The sequence below is a fragment of the Hyla sarda genome, chromosome 5 (genome assembly GCF_029499605.1).
Source record: "Hyla sarda isolate aHylSar1 chromosome 5, aHylSar1.hap1, whole genome shotgun sequence".
Taxonomy (NCBI): Eukaryota; Metazoa; Chordata; class Amphibia; order Anura; family Hylidae; genus Hyla; species Hyla sarda.
In genome coordinates, this window is record NC_079193.1 from 228,289,122 (window position 1) to 228,305,547 (window position 16,426).

Sequence of the window (16,426 nt, forward strand, 5' to 3'; positions counted from 1 at the left end):
GAGAAAGAGGCTGGGGGCCTCAAAAATATGAAGGAGGATGACTGAAGGGGTGGGTGCGGAAGTAACGGGGCTGTGGGGATCTGAAAAATGTGAAGGAGGTTCACTGAACGGTGGTGGGGTGGTTGGGGGGGTGCAGAGAGGAAGGGGACTGGGGGTGGCCTGAAAAATGTGGAGGATGACTAAAGGGTGGGGGCAGAGGAGAAGGGGGCTGGGGGTGCTGAAAAATTTGAAGAAGGATGACTGAAGGGGAGAACGGTGGGAAGGAGAAGGGGGCTGGGGGGGGCTGAAAAATCTGAAGGAGGTTGACTGAAGGGGTGGTCAGTGAAGGAGAAGGGGGCTGGGGGGCTGAATAATGTGAAGAAGGAGGACTGAAGGGTGGGGGAGGGGGAGGTGTGGTGGAGAAGGGTGCTTAGGGAGGGGCTGAAAAGTGTGAATGAGGATGACTGAGGGGTCTTGGGGGAGGGGTTTGGGGGGGCAAAGAGTGAAGGAGGATGACTGAAGGGAAGCAGAGGAGAAAGGGGCAAAAAAAGGATTAACGAGGATGACTGAGAGGTTTTGGGGAAGGGGTCGGGGTGGGTCCGGGTCAGAAAATTGTGAAGGGGGTGACTTAGGGGTCTTGGGGGGAGGGGTCATGGTGGGTCAGAAAAGTGTGAAGGAGAATAACTGAGGGGGTGGGGGCAGAGGAGTCTGGGGGGACTTAGGGGTCTGAAGGAGGAGGAGAGAGATGGGTCTGAAAGAGTACTAAGGGGTCTGGGGAGACTTAGGTCTAGCTCACACTGGGGACATTCTATCAACGGAAATCCACTTGCAGCAGAATACCATTGTTTTCCATGGGATTTTGCAGGATAGTGCAGAATCGCCACAACAGAATAGATGTCTGCCCAAAGAATGAACATGTTCATCGTTTGAGATCAATTCCACCAGACTGCATTGCCATCTATGAGATCAAATGACTTTTGCGACACCTGCTTCAAGCAGACATTCTGCAGTGTGGATAAGGCCTTTGGGGGCTGAAGGAGGACAGTTCAGGGGTTAGATTCTGCTAAACAGAAGAAACAGTGTGTGGCAGAGTTATCGTCAGGAGGCACAATGTCTGGCAAGGTTATAATGATTATTGTCTTTATACAGAAGATGAGGAATCAATGATGTTGGGGGGTCAAACTCTGCAGAAAAATATGTAGCTGGAAGAAGTCTATGTGTCTGCACTAGATTAAGAAGAAAAGAAAAGTAACGACAACAGAGAAGACGTCACCTGTGAGTCATTATACCATTATGTATTCTGTCTGACTGCCCCATCAGAGCTGTAGTCACTAATAATTTCTACATGATGATGGGTGAAACTGTACCCCAATCTGAGGCTCCGCAGCTGTTATAAAACTACAACTCCCATCATGCCTGAAGCTCTGCAGGCAGGATGGTAGTTGTAGCTTTTTAACCATGGTGATTTTAGACTATACAGCCCATTTTATTTTGGTGGACCGAATGCTTGGACCCACATCCAACAAATAGGCTGATATGCCTGGGTCTATTTTTTTCCCCAACAGATATTTTTCCACTGTATTTACCAAGGTTTCCCTACATTTTCCACTTTTCCCTACGTTTTGCTCTTTTTACACCTGCTCTGATCTATGGGTCTTTTCAGCTCAAATCCACCACATTTTCTGTTGAAACCTTAGTAAATATGTTGGGATTTTTTGAAAATAGTTGGGGACGTGCCCCTTTTTAGTGAACATGCCCCTTTTCCAACAGCCACGCCCAATTTTCAAGTTTTCTCAGTAAAATGGAGAGTTGGTTGGGTTTTTTTCAATTCTGGCATACAACCCGACAAAACATGTCGGGTTTACAATAGTAGATCAGGGCCTATGTGTGGTTCAACACAATAGTATTGGGTTTTTATTAGTGTGAAATCTTGTTTCAGATTTCCAGAAATCCAGTCTATGTACTATAAGGATTCACAGATTTACAAGTCAGGAACATTTTCTGATTAGCTATTTCTAGGTGGAAACTTCCAGCCACTTATTCACAGGATTTCCTGTGAATTCAATAGTAAATAGGTTGGTTTGTGAAGCCACTCCACTTTTTTTTGTCCGACCAAGCCCTATTTGCGACACACCAAGCGCCTTTTCTGGCTTTTAAGATGCAATGTCTGGTTTGTCGGATTTTCCTGATGCGCACTGTCGCAAACTTACATTTGCAGAATTTGTTTTAGTTTTTTACCTCATGTGCATAACCTTACATTAGTCAACAAAAACTTCATTTGACATTTCTCTACCAAAGCCTTCAGCATCCCCACACCCATTATCCTTCTCTGTATTCATTGCTTTACAGAGTTTAGTAAAATCTTCAAATATTGAAATTTACTTGCAATTCCTCTCCAAGACCATTAAAAAGCAAATTAATAGAGGAGAGTTCAATACTGATCTCTAGGGTCAATATTTACATATTTAAAAGAAGTAGACCACATTCTGATCCCATTGGACCCTATTGATAGCTGTGACTCAATCCAAGTACAGTGGTCCCTTAGCATATAATATACAGTAAATAGGTTCTGGAAAACCATTGTACATCAAAACCATTTTATGCTAAGTCTATAACCCTATGGAAATCTGGAAACTGGTTCTGAAGCCCTTTATAACGTCAACCCAAAATAAGAAAACATGAAGAAAAAAGAAAAATAAGCACACAAATGGCAAATACAAACCATGTCCTTACCTTTAAAGGGGTTATACAGAAATAGAAAAACACAGCTACTTTATTTCAAAAACCTCTCCCCGTCTGTCTCCAGGTTGTCTTCACACCCAACCTGGAGACAGACGTGAGCTGTTTTTGAAAGAAAGTAGTTTTTTTCTTTAATAGTCAGCTAGAGCAGCTTCAAACTGGTTAATAATTTTCTTGAAGGGTGGGAGCATCTTCAGGATCTGTTGTGTGTACGAGTGCCCTTGAATAGCTCAATATCTTAATTAATGATGACTGATCACTTACATCATTGTCGACAGCGCATTGTCTGTTTACATGGGGTGATGTGCAGCCAATCTATATATATATAAAACTCCACGTGTGTGTGTGTGTGTGTATGTGTGTGTGTATGTTCCAGCATCACGTCCAAACGGCTAAAAATATTAACATGAAACTTGGCGCACCCTTACTCACTCCCATTTGCCAGGGGCGGGGTTTATGTTTTAAAGTCCCATACAATTCAATGGGAAATATATGTTACTGCATAACTTCCAAACGGCTGGAGATATTTCGATAATACTTAGTCACATGTTACTTATATGTCCACTTAAAATATAGGATAGTTAATTTAACCCTTAACTACCCACATTTGTGAGGGTCTGGGTTTTTGTTTAAAGTCCCATGCAAATCAATGGGAAATGTATGTTCCCACATAACTTCCGTACGGCTGGAGATATTTCAATACCTGGTAAACATATTACGGGTCGGGATAGGAGGTCGGGATAGGAGGACGGGATAGAAGGTCGGGATAGGAGGATGGGATAGGAGGTCGGGATAGGAGGTCGGGATAGGAGGACGGGATAGGAGGATGGGATAGGAGGACCGGGATAGGAGGACAGGATAGGAGGACGGTATATGAGGACGGGATAGGAGGACGCTATAGGAGGATGGGATAGGAGTTCGGGATAGATGGACTGGATAGGAGGACGGGATAGGAGGTCGGGATAGGAGGATGGGATAGGAGGTCGGTATAGGTGGTCAGGATAGGAGGACGGGATAGGAGGATGGGATAGGAGGACCGGGATAGGAGGACGGGATAGGAGGACGGTATATGAGGACGGGATAGGAGGACGGGATAGGAAGACGCTATAGGAGGATGGGATAGGAGTTCGGGATAGATGGACTGGATAGGAGGACGGGATAGGAGGTCGGGATAGGAGGATGGGATAGGAGGTCGGGATAGGAGGACGGGATATGAGGACGGGATAGGAGGTCGGGATAGGAGGTCGTGATAGGAGGACGGGATAGGAGGTTGGGTTATATGGAGTGGATAGGAGGACGGGATAGGAGGATGGGATAGGAGGATGGGACAGGAGGTCGGGATAGGAGGTCGGGATAGGAGGCCTGGATAGGAGGTCGGGATAGGAGGTCGAGATAGGAGGTCGAGATAGGAGGACGGGATAGGAGGTCGGGATAGGAGGTCGGGATAGGAGGTCGGTATAGGAGGTCGAGATTGGAGGTCGAGATAGGAGGTTGGGATATGAGGACGAGATGTGAGGACGGGATATGAGGTTGAGATATGATGAAGGGATCGGAGGTCGGGATAGGAGGTCGGGATATGGGGTTGGGATATGACAACAATATATGAGGACGGGATATGAAGTCAAAAGCTTCCTCCTTTGTTTATTTTCCTCCCCAACAAGGATTAGGAAGGAAAAACCGGGCAACGCCGGGTATTCAGCTAGTGATATTATAAAAGATGCGATCAGCTGCCAAACGAGCATTGGCTCAATCATTGGCAGATCTCTGATGTCCATTACACAGGACAGTATCAGCCTGTTCAGCCAACAATTGCCCTATGTATTATACTTTTAAGAAATACTTCTTCCCAGCTGTAAGGAAAACTACTATTCTATGCCAGTCATGGTATGCTTGGACTTGTAGTTTTCCTTCACAGTGGAACAGGAAAACAGTATTGAGTGTAGAGTGTATGTACTGTATTGCACAGAATAAAAGCGTGTTGGAGGCTCCTGGAATATTTGATTAAGGGTTTTTTAAGGGACTCAATCTGTCAGCTGCAATTCATGATCCAAACTACTGACACTGTTAGCTGTTATGGCAATAAGACACATTCTGCCTTCCATAACAACAGAAGTGCTGGGGGCTAAAAACACCTCATAGCCCCCATCCATCCCAGCCCCTGCTTGACTGAAACTCAGGGCCTACCTTCCAGCTCTGTACATAAACTCTTGTTCCTGTTTTGTGCTTAAAAAGTACCTGTCATGAGCTGGTTACATTTTATAATCCTCCCAGTTCACTGCTCCCATCACCCTCTACCTTTATTTTTCTATTTTTTTTAGTTTTCTACCTTAATATTGCTCTGTATTTTCTGCTCAATTTCAGTCAGGTTCTCAGACTGAAATTGTTCCCCAGCAGGCGTGACATCATCTGAAGCCATACAGGGTAGAACTTCCTCCCCACTCTGCTACACACAGCCCAGAACAGTTCAGTGTGAGATAGAACTATGATTGGCTAAGGCTGCACACCCCTCCCCCCCCTCAGCACTCCACACTGCATTTCCTAATTTTTTTTACTTCTGTGAGGTCAGCAGGAGTCCAAAGTCTGTGCAAGAGACAGGGGGAAATATGCTCAGGACAAGTAGGGAGACACCTAGTGGCAGCCTTTTTAAGCACAAAACAGAAAACTTAAAAAAATAAAATAAAATAAAGTACATTAGAAAGATTTTTTATTTACCATAAGGAGTGCAATAGCAAAAACTAGTTTTAATGACAGTGCCCATTTAACCATTGTTTGAAGGTGCAAGATCTGGAAACAGGGTTGGGCTTACGTCCCTTTAGGGACTTAGACATGCCTCTTTGATCATTTGCCCTGGAGAATAAAAGCATTTTTCTATGCTATGGAAGCACAGGTAGACATATGAGTCTTCTAATCAAACAGGAGAGCACAGGGGAGTACTATTAGACAGAAGAGAGCACAGAGGAGTGCTATCAGATGGAAGAGAGCACAGAGTAGTGCTATCAGACAGGAGAGAGCACAGAGGAGTGCTATCAGACAGGAGAGAGCACAGAGGAGTGCTATCAGACAGGAGAGAGCACAGGGGAGTCCTATCAGACAGGAGAGAGCACAGAGGAGTGCTATCAGACAGGAGAGAGCACAGAGGAGTACTGTCAGACAGGAGAGATCACAGAGGAGTGCTATCAGACAAGAGAGAGCACAGAGGAGTGCTATCAGACAGGAGAGAGCACAGGGGAGTCCTATCAGACAGGAGAGAGCACAAAGGAGTGATATCAGACAGGCGAGAGCACAGAGGAGTGCTATTAGACAGGAGAGAGCTCAGAGGAGCACTATCAGACAGGAGAGAGCACAGAGGAGTACCATCAGACAGGAGAGAGCACAGAGGAGTACCATCAGACAGGAGAGAGCACAGAGGAGTGCTATCAGGCAGGAGAGAGCACAGAGGAGTGCTATCAGACAGGAGAGAGCACAGAGGAGTACTATCAGACAGGAGAGAGCACAGAGGAGTACCATCAGACAGGAGAGAGCACAGAGGAGTGCTATCAGACAGGAGAGAGCACAGAGGAGTACTATCAGACAGGAGAGAGCACAGAGGAGTACTATCAGACAGGAGAGAGCACAGAGGAGTACTATCAGACAGGAGAGAGCTCAGAGGAGTACTATCAGACAGGAGTGCCCATTTAAGAAAAACTATGTTAAAACAAAGTTTGGAAAGATTTTTCAGTATAGTTATGATCCAACACATTTATTGGTACTTTAAGTATGGGACTAATATAAAGTGTATTCCGCTTGTATGAATTATTCCTTACTTAAAGGGGTACTCCGGTGAAAACCTTTTTTCTTTTAAATCAACTGGTGGCAGAAAGTTAAACATATTTGTAAATTACTTCTATTAAAAAATCTTAATCCTTCCTGTACATATTAGCTGCTGAATATTACAGAGGAAATTCTATTCTTTTTGGAATGCTCTCTGATGACATCACGGCCACAGTTCTCTCTGCTGACGTTATAATAATAATAACACTTTATTCATTGTTGTCCTTAGTGGGATTTGAACCCAAGTCCCCAGCACTGCAAACTGTAGCATTCAGCAGCTAATAAGTACTGGAAGGATTAATATTTTTTAATAGAAGTAATTTACAAATAGGTTTAACTTTCTGCCACCAGTTGATTTAAAAGAAAAAAGGTTTTCACCGGAGTACCCCTTTAAGCCTAATGCACAAATGCACATAGGAAAATACGTTCTGAGAGAATCAATGAAAAATAAAAAGCGCCATGCTAAATTGCATCTTACCAAAGTATTCACCATACATGCATTGTTTCTAGTGGAGAATATGATGCACACAGAGTACCCATGAGTACATAAAGTATACTTTAACACTGGGGCAATTTTTCTACACCTGGTATCACTACAGCACAATGCTCTAAACCATGTTAGGAATCATTAATCCAGAGATTTAAGGAAATTCTACGGATTTGGAAAGCAATGACTGCTTTCTTCCTATAAAAGTGCCATACCTGGTTTTAGGTTGGTATTACAGTTTAAAGGGGTATTCCAGGATTTTTTTTTATTTGACTATGCTACAGGGGCTGTAAAGTTAGTGTAGTTCATAATATAGTGTCTGTACCTGTGTGTGACGGTTTTCTCACAATTCTTCTGTGATTTTCACCTCAATATTTTTTTTTACCAGCATACAAAATGACTGTTGTCTCAGATTTTGCCCAGCTTGCAATGCAGCCAAGACCTGACTCACTATTCAGCTGATGACAGGGAGCCTGTCTGCTTCAATGGATGGACTGATCGCTTGGTGAGAGAGATCAATCTGCAACAGCTGTAGGCACCCTGATTGAAAACAGCACTGATTTGAATGGATGCAGCTCATTTATGTTTCAATGCGTGGGGTGGCTGATGTGTGGGAGGGAGGAAGATGGAATTGTGGGATTTGTAGTCAAAAAAAGAAAAGTCAAACAAGAAATACCAGTTCACAAACAGCTAGCCACAGTGTTATGGTAATCTCACAACATAGCCATTTAGCCCCAAGACAAGCGCAGATCCTTCCTAAGCATGTCCATTACTGTCTGCCAGGTACGTTCTAAAATCACCTTATGGTGGATAACCCCTTTAACTTCACTGATTTGATGTGGCAACCAGCAAGAAAACCATGGTTTCCTAATTCTGGACAATCCCTTTAATAATAATACTAGCTGAAAGGACACACCTCACATGTTTTTTGTTTTAACCTTTATCTGTATTAATGCCATTAATGCAATAGGTTGAACTATAATTTAGTATCTAAATGACTAAAGTGTATTGTGCTGCACAGTACTTCCTAAAATATTTCCATATCATATACAGAGGATTTAAAAAGGTTAACACAGCGCATTAACCTTACATGTTGGAATACACTAATGCACCAGAGATTATTATAATAATTAGTATTATTATATTTACTTATTTTATAGCATCCTAGGTTCTAGTAATGTAGAAGTAATGTTAAAAGTAGGTCTGTGCAATGTGTTAGGATAACGTATCTCAACTTCAGCATTGCAGTACAATATCATAATGCATCAGGGTGACTCTGACTACACCTGTACATTGCAGTAGTAGCAGTAGAGAAACAGTTTATCTTGAACAGTGAAAAAAACACAATACAATTAAAGGGGTACTCCGCCCCTAGACATCTTATCCCCTATCCAAAGGATAGGGAATAAGATGTCAGATCACCAGGGTCCCGCTGCTGGGGACCCCGGGATCGCTGCTGCAGCACCCCGCTATCATTACTGCGCAGAGCGAGATCGCTCTGCACGTAATGACGGGCAATACAGGGGCCGGAGCATCGTTACGCCACGGCTCCGCCCCTCGTGACGTCACGGCCTGCCCCCGTCAATACAAGTCTATGGGAGGGGGCATGGTGGTCATCACGCCCCCTGCCATAGACTTGCATTAAGGGGACGGGCCATGATGTCATGAGGGGCGGAGCCATGACGTCACGCTGCTCCGGCCCCTGTATCGCCCGTCATTACGCACAGAGCGAACTCGCTCTGTGCAGTAATGATTGCGGGGTGCGGCAGCAGCGATCCCCGGGGTCCCCAGCAGCAGGACTGCGGCGATCTGACATCTTATCCCCTATCCTTTGGATAGGGGATAAGATGTCTTGGGGCGGAGTACCCCTTTAAGTAATGTATAAAAAGAAAAACATTGTAAGTAAAAGTTTTATGATTCCTAGTTACTAACTGTTCTGATTATCACGGCCTTGGGGTTCTTCAATATGACATCCACTTATTTCACCTTCAAACTGCAATGGTGGAAACGAAAAAAGCTAATTAGAGAAAAACGAGGGTAGAAAAGGCATAAATGTAAAAAAAAAAAACACACAGCTAGTTTGAACATTAATGAGACTACTGTAGGGAGAGTATGTGACAAATGTCTTCAAAGGCATTATTGTAGACTGTGTCATTCTTTCATAGTTGGCTAGATATACCTTTGAGCCTCATGCTGATAACTAATGATCACCAAGTATAAAAAGACAGCCAACGATAAGGGGAAAATGGCAGGCAAAAGTAAATTTTAATGAGACCCTTTTTGAAACTAAGGCTGTGAATCGTAGAGGAACAGTCTTCCAGCCGTCTAACCAGAGCTGATAAATAGGAGTAGAATTGGTTTTTAAAGCTTTTATTATTTTTTGCCTTTCCCGTTTCTATTTTTTTGCAGGCATGAAGTGTGAAAGGGCTTTAATTATAAAAATAAGGAAAGATTGATGGAGAAAATAGAGAAAGCTTGTTTATTTCTTTCCCGGTAGCACGCTGAGATCAAGCTATTTTCACACTGTGAAATGTAACAAAGGAATCCAGAGTGATTACACAGCTTCATTTATCAGTATCACTGCCTTGTAAAGCGCCATATAGTACATAAAATGACAATGCATTTCTTGTTTATGTTTTTTTATTAGTGACATTATAAGACACATTAGTGCTGTTTAGTATACACAGACCATAGTGAAAATGGCTTTCTGAGCTCCAAACACAGCGTGAATGTCTTGTCATTAAACACAAATTTGGACTTTTGTTTTCAAATAAATTAGATACAATGGTTTTAAATGTGCAATCTTTTTGGTTTCATTTTGCCACAGTAGTTTTAATCAGATGCATTGTATTGCGTATTGCTGAACAGAATTAATTCTAAGCAGTGATGAAAACATCAAGGGTAGAAAAGCAGCGCAAAAGTGACACCTCCACCAATCTTATTATCAGCTCCAAACACAACAAGATTCAGCTGTTCTTGTTAAACAAGTGTAAATGACTCATCTGCAGGCTTTCTCATTTGGACAGTTCTATGTTCCTAAGTCTTCTGTATCTGTTAATTTGTGTTATTTCTGTGTGTCAACAAGGATCTACATATATTGTATTTACTATCTTGTTATCTATGCGTTGATCTTTCTTTCAAATAGATAGCTCTCTTATTTTATGTTGCTCTGTTTCTCTTTTAAAGGGAACCACGCATTAGAGTTTACCATATATAACACATGGCAATACTTTATTTATGGTAAAATCATTAAAGGGGTACTCCGGTGAAAACCTTTTTTCTTTTAAATCAACTGGTGGCAGAAAGTTAAACATATTTGTAAATTACTTCTATTAAAAAATCTTAATCCTTCCTGTACTTATTAGCTGCTGAATACTACAGAGGAAATTCTTTTCTTTTCTTTTTTCACCGGACTACCCCTTTAACCTCACCATCCCCAAGGATGGAGAGGATATGAATGTCTCTCCCACTGCCCCTGGGTGGGGAGCTATACTTACGTGGTCCGATTGCTCCGGCTGTAGTGAAGTCCCCTCGGCATGATTGATGGCCCACATAACCACTCTGCTCCATCTGCTTAAGGATCAGTCACGCCTAGGGGGCATCACTATGGGTGGAGCAACGGGACCAAGTAAGTATAGCTCCCCGCCTAAAGTCTAAAAAAGCAAGGGGTTGAAATGTAGCATTTATCATATGGAGGAGTAACATTTGGGACATTTTTATATCCCTAGTTAACGCTTTGGATTTTGGAACTATACTTTGGACCAGTGGATTCCTGGTCCTCAAGGACTTGCATCTGTGACTGTATTTTTTGTATGAAATAGTCCTTAGAGTGTGCTATGGATTAGCTCTCAGAAATTATTAATAATGATAGATACCATTGATGTGTGTGAGGTCCAGTTCACTTGCAAATTTTTTTTTACAATACATTGTATGACCTTAAAGGGGCATTCAAACTTTTTTTTTTTTTTTTATATCAACTGGCTCCAGAAAGTTAAACAGATTTGTAAATTACTTCTATAAAAAAAATCTTAATCCTTCCAATAATTATCAGCTGCGGAAGTTGAGTTGCTCTTTTCTGTCTGGCAACAGTGCTCTCTAGAAGAGTAGAAGAGGTTTGCTATGGGGATTTGCTTCTGCTCTGGACAGTACCCGAGACAGGTGTCATCAGGGAGCACTTAGACAGAAAAGAACAACTCAAATTCAGCAGCTCATAAGTACTGAAAGGATTAAGATTTTTTAATAGAAGTCATTTACAAATCTGTTTAACTTTCTGGAGCCAGTTGATTTATATACACAGGGTGGGCCATTTATATGGATACACCTTAATAAAATGGGAATGGTTGGTGATATTAACTTCCTGTTTGTAGCAAATTATTATATGTGAGGGGGGAAACTTTTCAAGATTGGTGGTGACCATGGTGGCCATTTTGAAGTTGGCCATTTTGAATCCAACTTTTGTTTTTTCAATAGGAAGAGGGTCATGTTAAACATCAAACTTATTGGGAATTTCACAAGAAAAACAATGATGTGCTTGGTTTTAACATAATTTAATTATTTCATGAGTTATTTACACTGCCCATTGTGTTGGATTATCAATGCAACCCTCTTCTCCCACTCTTCACACACTGATAGCAACACCACAGGAGAAATGCTAACACAGGCTTCCAGTATCCGTAGTTTCAGGTTCTGCACATCTCGTATCTTCACAGCATAGACAATTGCCTTTAGATGAAGCTAAAGATAAAAGTCTAAGGGGGTCTAAGGGGGTCTAAGGTCGGAAGACCTTGGGGGCCATTCAACTGGCCCACGACGACCAATCCACTTTCCAGGAAACTGTTCATCTAGGAATGCTCGGACCTGACACCCATCATGTGGTGGTGCACCATCTTGCTGGAAAAACTCAGGAAACATGCCAGTTTTAGTGCATAAAGAGGGAAACACATCATCATTGTAGTAATTTCGCATATCCAGTGGCCTTGAGGTTTCCATTGATGAAGAATGGTCCCACTATCCTTGTACCCTTTGTACCCATATACCACACCATACCATCAATTTTTGTGTTCCAACAGTCTTGGAGGGATCTATCCAATGTGGGTTAGTGTCAGACCAATTGCGGTGGTTTTGTTTGTTAACTTCACCATTCACATAAAAGTTTGCCTCATCACTGAACAAAATCTTCTGCGTAAACTGAGGGATCTTCTGCGTAAACTGATGGTCCTGTTTCAATTTTTGTTTTGCCCATTCTGGAGCACCTGAAACTAGGGATACTGGAAGCCTGTGCTAGCATTTCTCCTGCGGTGTTGCTATCAGTGTGTGAAGAGTGGGAGAAGAGGGTTGCATTGACAATCCAACACAATGGGCAGCACATTGAATACATTTTATAAGTGATCAGAAACTTGTAAATAACTCATGAAAGAATAAAGTTACGTTAAAATAAAGCACATCATTGTTTTTCTTGTGAAATTCCCAATAAGTGTGTCACATGACCCTCTTCCTATTGAAAAAACAAAAGTTGGATTCAAAATGGCCAACTTCAAAATGGCCGCCATGGTCACCACCCATCTTGAAAAGTTTCCCCCCTCACATATACTAATGTGCCACAAACAGGAAGTTAATATCACCAACCATTCCCATTTTTTTAAGGTGTATCCATATAAATGGCCCACCCTGTATATATCCCCTTTAAAGTAGTACTCTGGGGAACTTAACCCATAGCCCATCCTTTCCCTCTCACCAACCTATTTATTTGTCTAAATATCATTCATTAGCTATATAGAGCAATTTTCCTCTTTGAGCTGAGAGAAAAAAATGTCATATTGAGATCCTGCTTGTCTCTGTGCAAACCCCTCACTGAGACCTAGCCCCCGCCCTCCTGGAAGACAAACACCATGTGATTTCTGTCTTCACAGGCACACCTTCCCTCCACCACCTGTGTGAGGAGAAGCACAGTGAAGACTCTCCCAACAAAGAACATAACAGTGCTCTTTTCCTGCTGTAGATCTTATCACTGACTGCTGCCATTCACACCATAGCATGATTTATTGCTGGGGCGAGGGATAGTTTGAAAGAAAAGACCTGTACAGTGTCACACACAAACAGTGAAAGCAATTGGCTGACTTATGGGAGTTGTAGTCTGGGCTGCAAGCAAAGAAAAAGAATATTCAGGAGACAACAGGGACCACAAGAGCTGCCAAAATCACATGGATAGCTACAGGGGACACAGAACAGGTATTGTGGTGGCTTTGAGGCATTTTTATTTTTCTTAACTTCCCTGGAGCACCCCTTTTAGGGTAGACTTTTTTGTCATTTTTTGTTGATGTTTATTTGTTTTCATTTTTATTAATCGAATATGCTTACACCCTGCTCTACTGTAATCTATATATATATAAAACTCAACGAGTATGTGTGTGTGTATGTATGGATATATGTATGTATGTATGTATGTTCCACAAAAACTTTCAAACGGCTAAAGATATTAACATGAAACTTGGCACACATGTTACTTATATGTCAACAACAAACATAGGATAGGTAATTTAACCCTTACTCACCCCCATTTGCCAGGGGCGGGGCTTATGTTTAAAGTTCCATGCAAGTCAATGGGAAATATATGTTACTGCATAACTTCCGAACGGCTGGAGATATTTCTATAATACTTGGTCACATGTTACTTATACGTCCACTTGAAATATAGGATACTTAATTTGACCCTGTACTACCCCCATTTGTGAGGGTCAGGGTTTTTGTTTAAAGTCCCATGCAAATCAATGGGAAATGTATGTTCCCATATAATTTCTGTACGACTGGAGCTATTTCAATACCTGGTACACATATTACGAGTCGGGATATGAGGATGGGAGGTCAGGATAGGAGGTCGAGATAGGAGGTCGGGATAGGAGGTCGGGAAAGGAGGACGGGATAGGAGGACGGGATAGGAGGACGGGATAGGAGGTCGGGATAGGAGGACGGGATAGGAGATCTGGATAGGAGGTCGAGATAGGAGGATGGGAAAGGAGGTCTGGATAGGAGGTCGGGGTAGGAGGACAGGATAGGAGATTGAGATAGGAGGAAGGGATAGGAGGTCGGGATAGCAGGTTGGGATAGGAGCTCGAGATTGGAGGATGGGATAGGAGGTCGGGATAGGAGGTTGGGATAGGAGGTCGAGATAGGAGGACGGGATAGGAGGACGGGATAGGAGGTCGAGATAGGAGGATGGGATAGGAGGACGGGATAGGAGGACGGGATAGGAGGTCTGGATAGGAGGGCGGTATAGGAGGTCGGGACAGGAGGTTGAGATCGGAGGACGGGATAGGAGGTCGGGATGTGGGGTTGGGATATGACAACAATATATGAGGACTGCATATGAAGTCAAAAGCTTCGTCCTTTTGTTTAAAACGGATTTGGAAGGAAAAACCGGGCAATGCCGGGTACTCAGCTAGTGTTATATAAATATTATTTTGAATACTAATACTATATTGTTCTAAAGCCATCACACATTTTCATAAACATTTCCTGACCTAAACAGACAGGAACTTTACATCATAATTTTTCTGCAATAAGACAAACGATAGTAAACAGTATGCATTTCTGTGTGTCTTCATTTTCCCAGCAGGAATATTTAATCCATTGTGTTAATTTGTTTAACTTGAAGAGGCAGGAGTGCATCCAGAAATGCGAGGCAGATAGATTGCTCAAAAGAAGAAAGGCAATTCGTTGAGCTCTTTATTAAAACCATCTCAGTACATCTGGCCTGTCTGGGACTGAAAAGATGCTTTATTCATTTATAGGGCAAAGTAAAACATTTTAACAGTGTGGTAATGGGAGAGTTGCTCTTTTGGCTTCCCTGAAGAGTCACAAGCTGTCTTAGAAACACAGGGACCAAACAAATGTTTCATTTTCTGCACTCCTTTTAACAGGATTAGCCAACTTTTGCCAGTAATATGACAGGAGAGCTGTTTAGGCCTTATTCTGAAAGCTCCACTGTTGCGCAGTTACTGAGAAATCTCTGCAGGTGCAGCCCTTGGGTTCGGTCCAGATGTATTTTGCAATACTGTTGGCTGTAAGTAATAGAAACATGATTGCACTTTATTTTAATATCACTTCTTTTTTTTTCCTCTTGTAAATAAATGCAGACAGCACAGAACATGTATTTATCCTTGCCAAGATTCATGCTGATGCATTAATCCCTTTGGAGTTAGCATACAGAGAACACCGTGTAAATGTACTACAAGTTCGTTAAGTCAAGCAAAACCATTAGCTAGATAAAAGTGTAAAATATTACCCAACACGTGTTTCTTAGCATTTCTTAGCTACCTCAGAAAAGCTGAGGTATTGGATGTTAATACAATGTAGATAATATTTATGACTGTTTGACAAAGCCTCGACAAAGCATCCATGGCAATGATTCATGTTATTTACTAATGGCTATAATTTATACAAATGTTTATTCTATCATTTTAACTGATGTATTTAATAGTTTTTTTTACATATGCTGGGAAGATAGATGATTTTCTTTAAATAGTCATTTATCACCCTGGTCTGTCTTCCCTAAAAATAGTAAGTTTTATTTTCTGCGCCTGTTAATACAAATGAGTATATAGCTTGCAAAAAAAAAAAAAAAAGGAATATTGTAAACAGAAGAATAATGAACTAAAAAAGTTGTGCCTAAATTGTCTGCATGGCTGACATTAAGGCTACCGTATCTGAGCAAGACTCTTGCCTAATGACAAAGATTGATGACATGGTTGGTACAGTGCATGCAGTACCTTTATTGGGTAGACAAAATCAAGAACAACCTTAATTAAATGCAGGTTACCTTGCAATCTGAGTCAACACCATATTATTTACAAGGCACTTAAGGGCACATGCTTAAACATTAACCATTTCTTTAGTTTTACCCCTAAGTGCTACTGCCAGATGACTGAGTATCCATTGGCAGTGGAGAAGAAGGGGGGCAGCACCTTGGAGGATATGTCTGACATACACAGGTAGATGTTTCAGCAGGGCAGCTGCATAGTTGCAAAATGAGGAGCACTGTTAAGAACGCTGCTCTGACAGCACCTATTCAATATATCAGCAAACCGCAAGCGGATAACATTGTCTATAGCTGCTGCTATACAGAAGTCTCATTTCAAAGGTTCTTGAATCTCCGTCACTTCAACACCCCCTACCATCTTCCCTGCTGTCTCACGGCGATGCCAGGAGGAAGAATAACCAAGACCTAATACTGTCTAAAGCAGGGGTCTCAAACTCCCGGCCCGCGGAACGAAAGTTTGTGGCCTGCACCAGGCATGTGTCACTTGTATTGCCTGACGCCCGGGATATACAGTTCCGAGTGCCGGGCAATTAACTTCTTCGGGCATTTAGCGCTGCTTCGGGAAAGCAGCACTAAATGCTCGGAAGACTTCACTT

The 16,426-nt window shown here is 42.2% G+C and overlaps 1 long non-coding RNA gene across 1 annotated transcript in view; it reads right to left on the reverse strand.

Annotated features, from left to right (window-relative positions):
- Positions 1 to 16,426, reverse strand: part of LOC130273849 (uncharacterized) — a 37,869-nt gene that overhangs the window by 11,143 nt on the left and 10,300 nt on the right. The window contains exon 2 of the long non-coding RNA XR_008844141.1: positions 8,948 to 9,008. This is a non-coding gene — a long non-coding RNA (uncharacterized LOC130273849). The remainder of the gene's footprint in view (positions 1 to 8,947; positions 9,009 to 16,426) is intronic.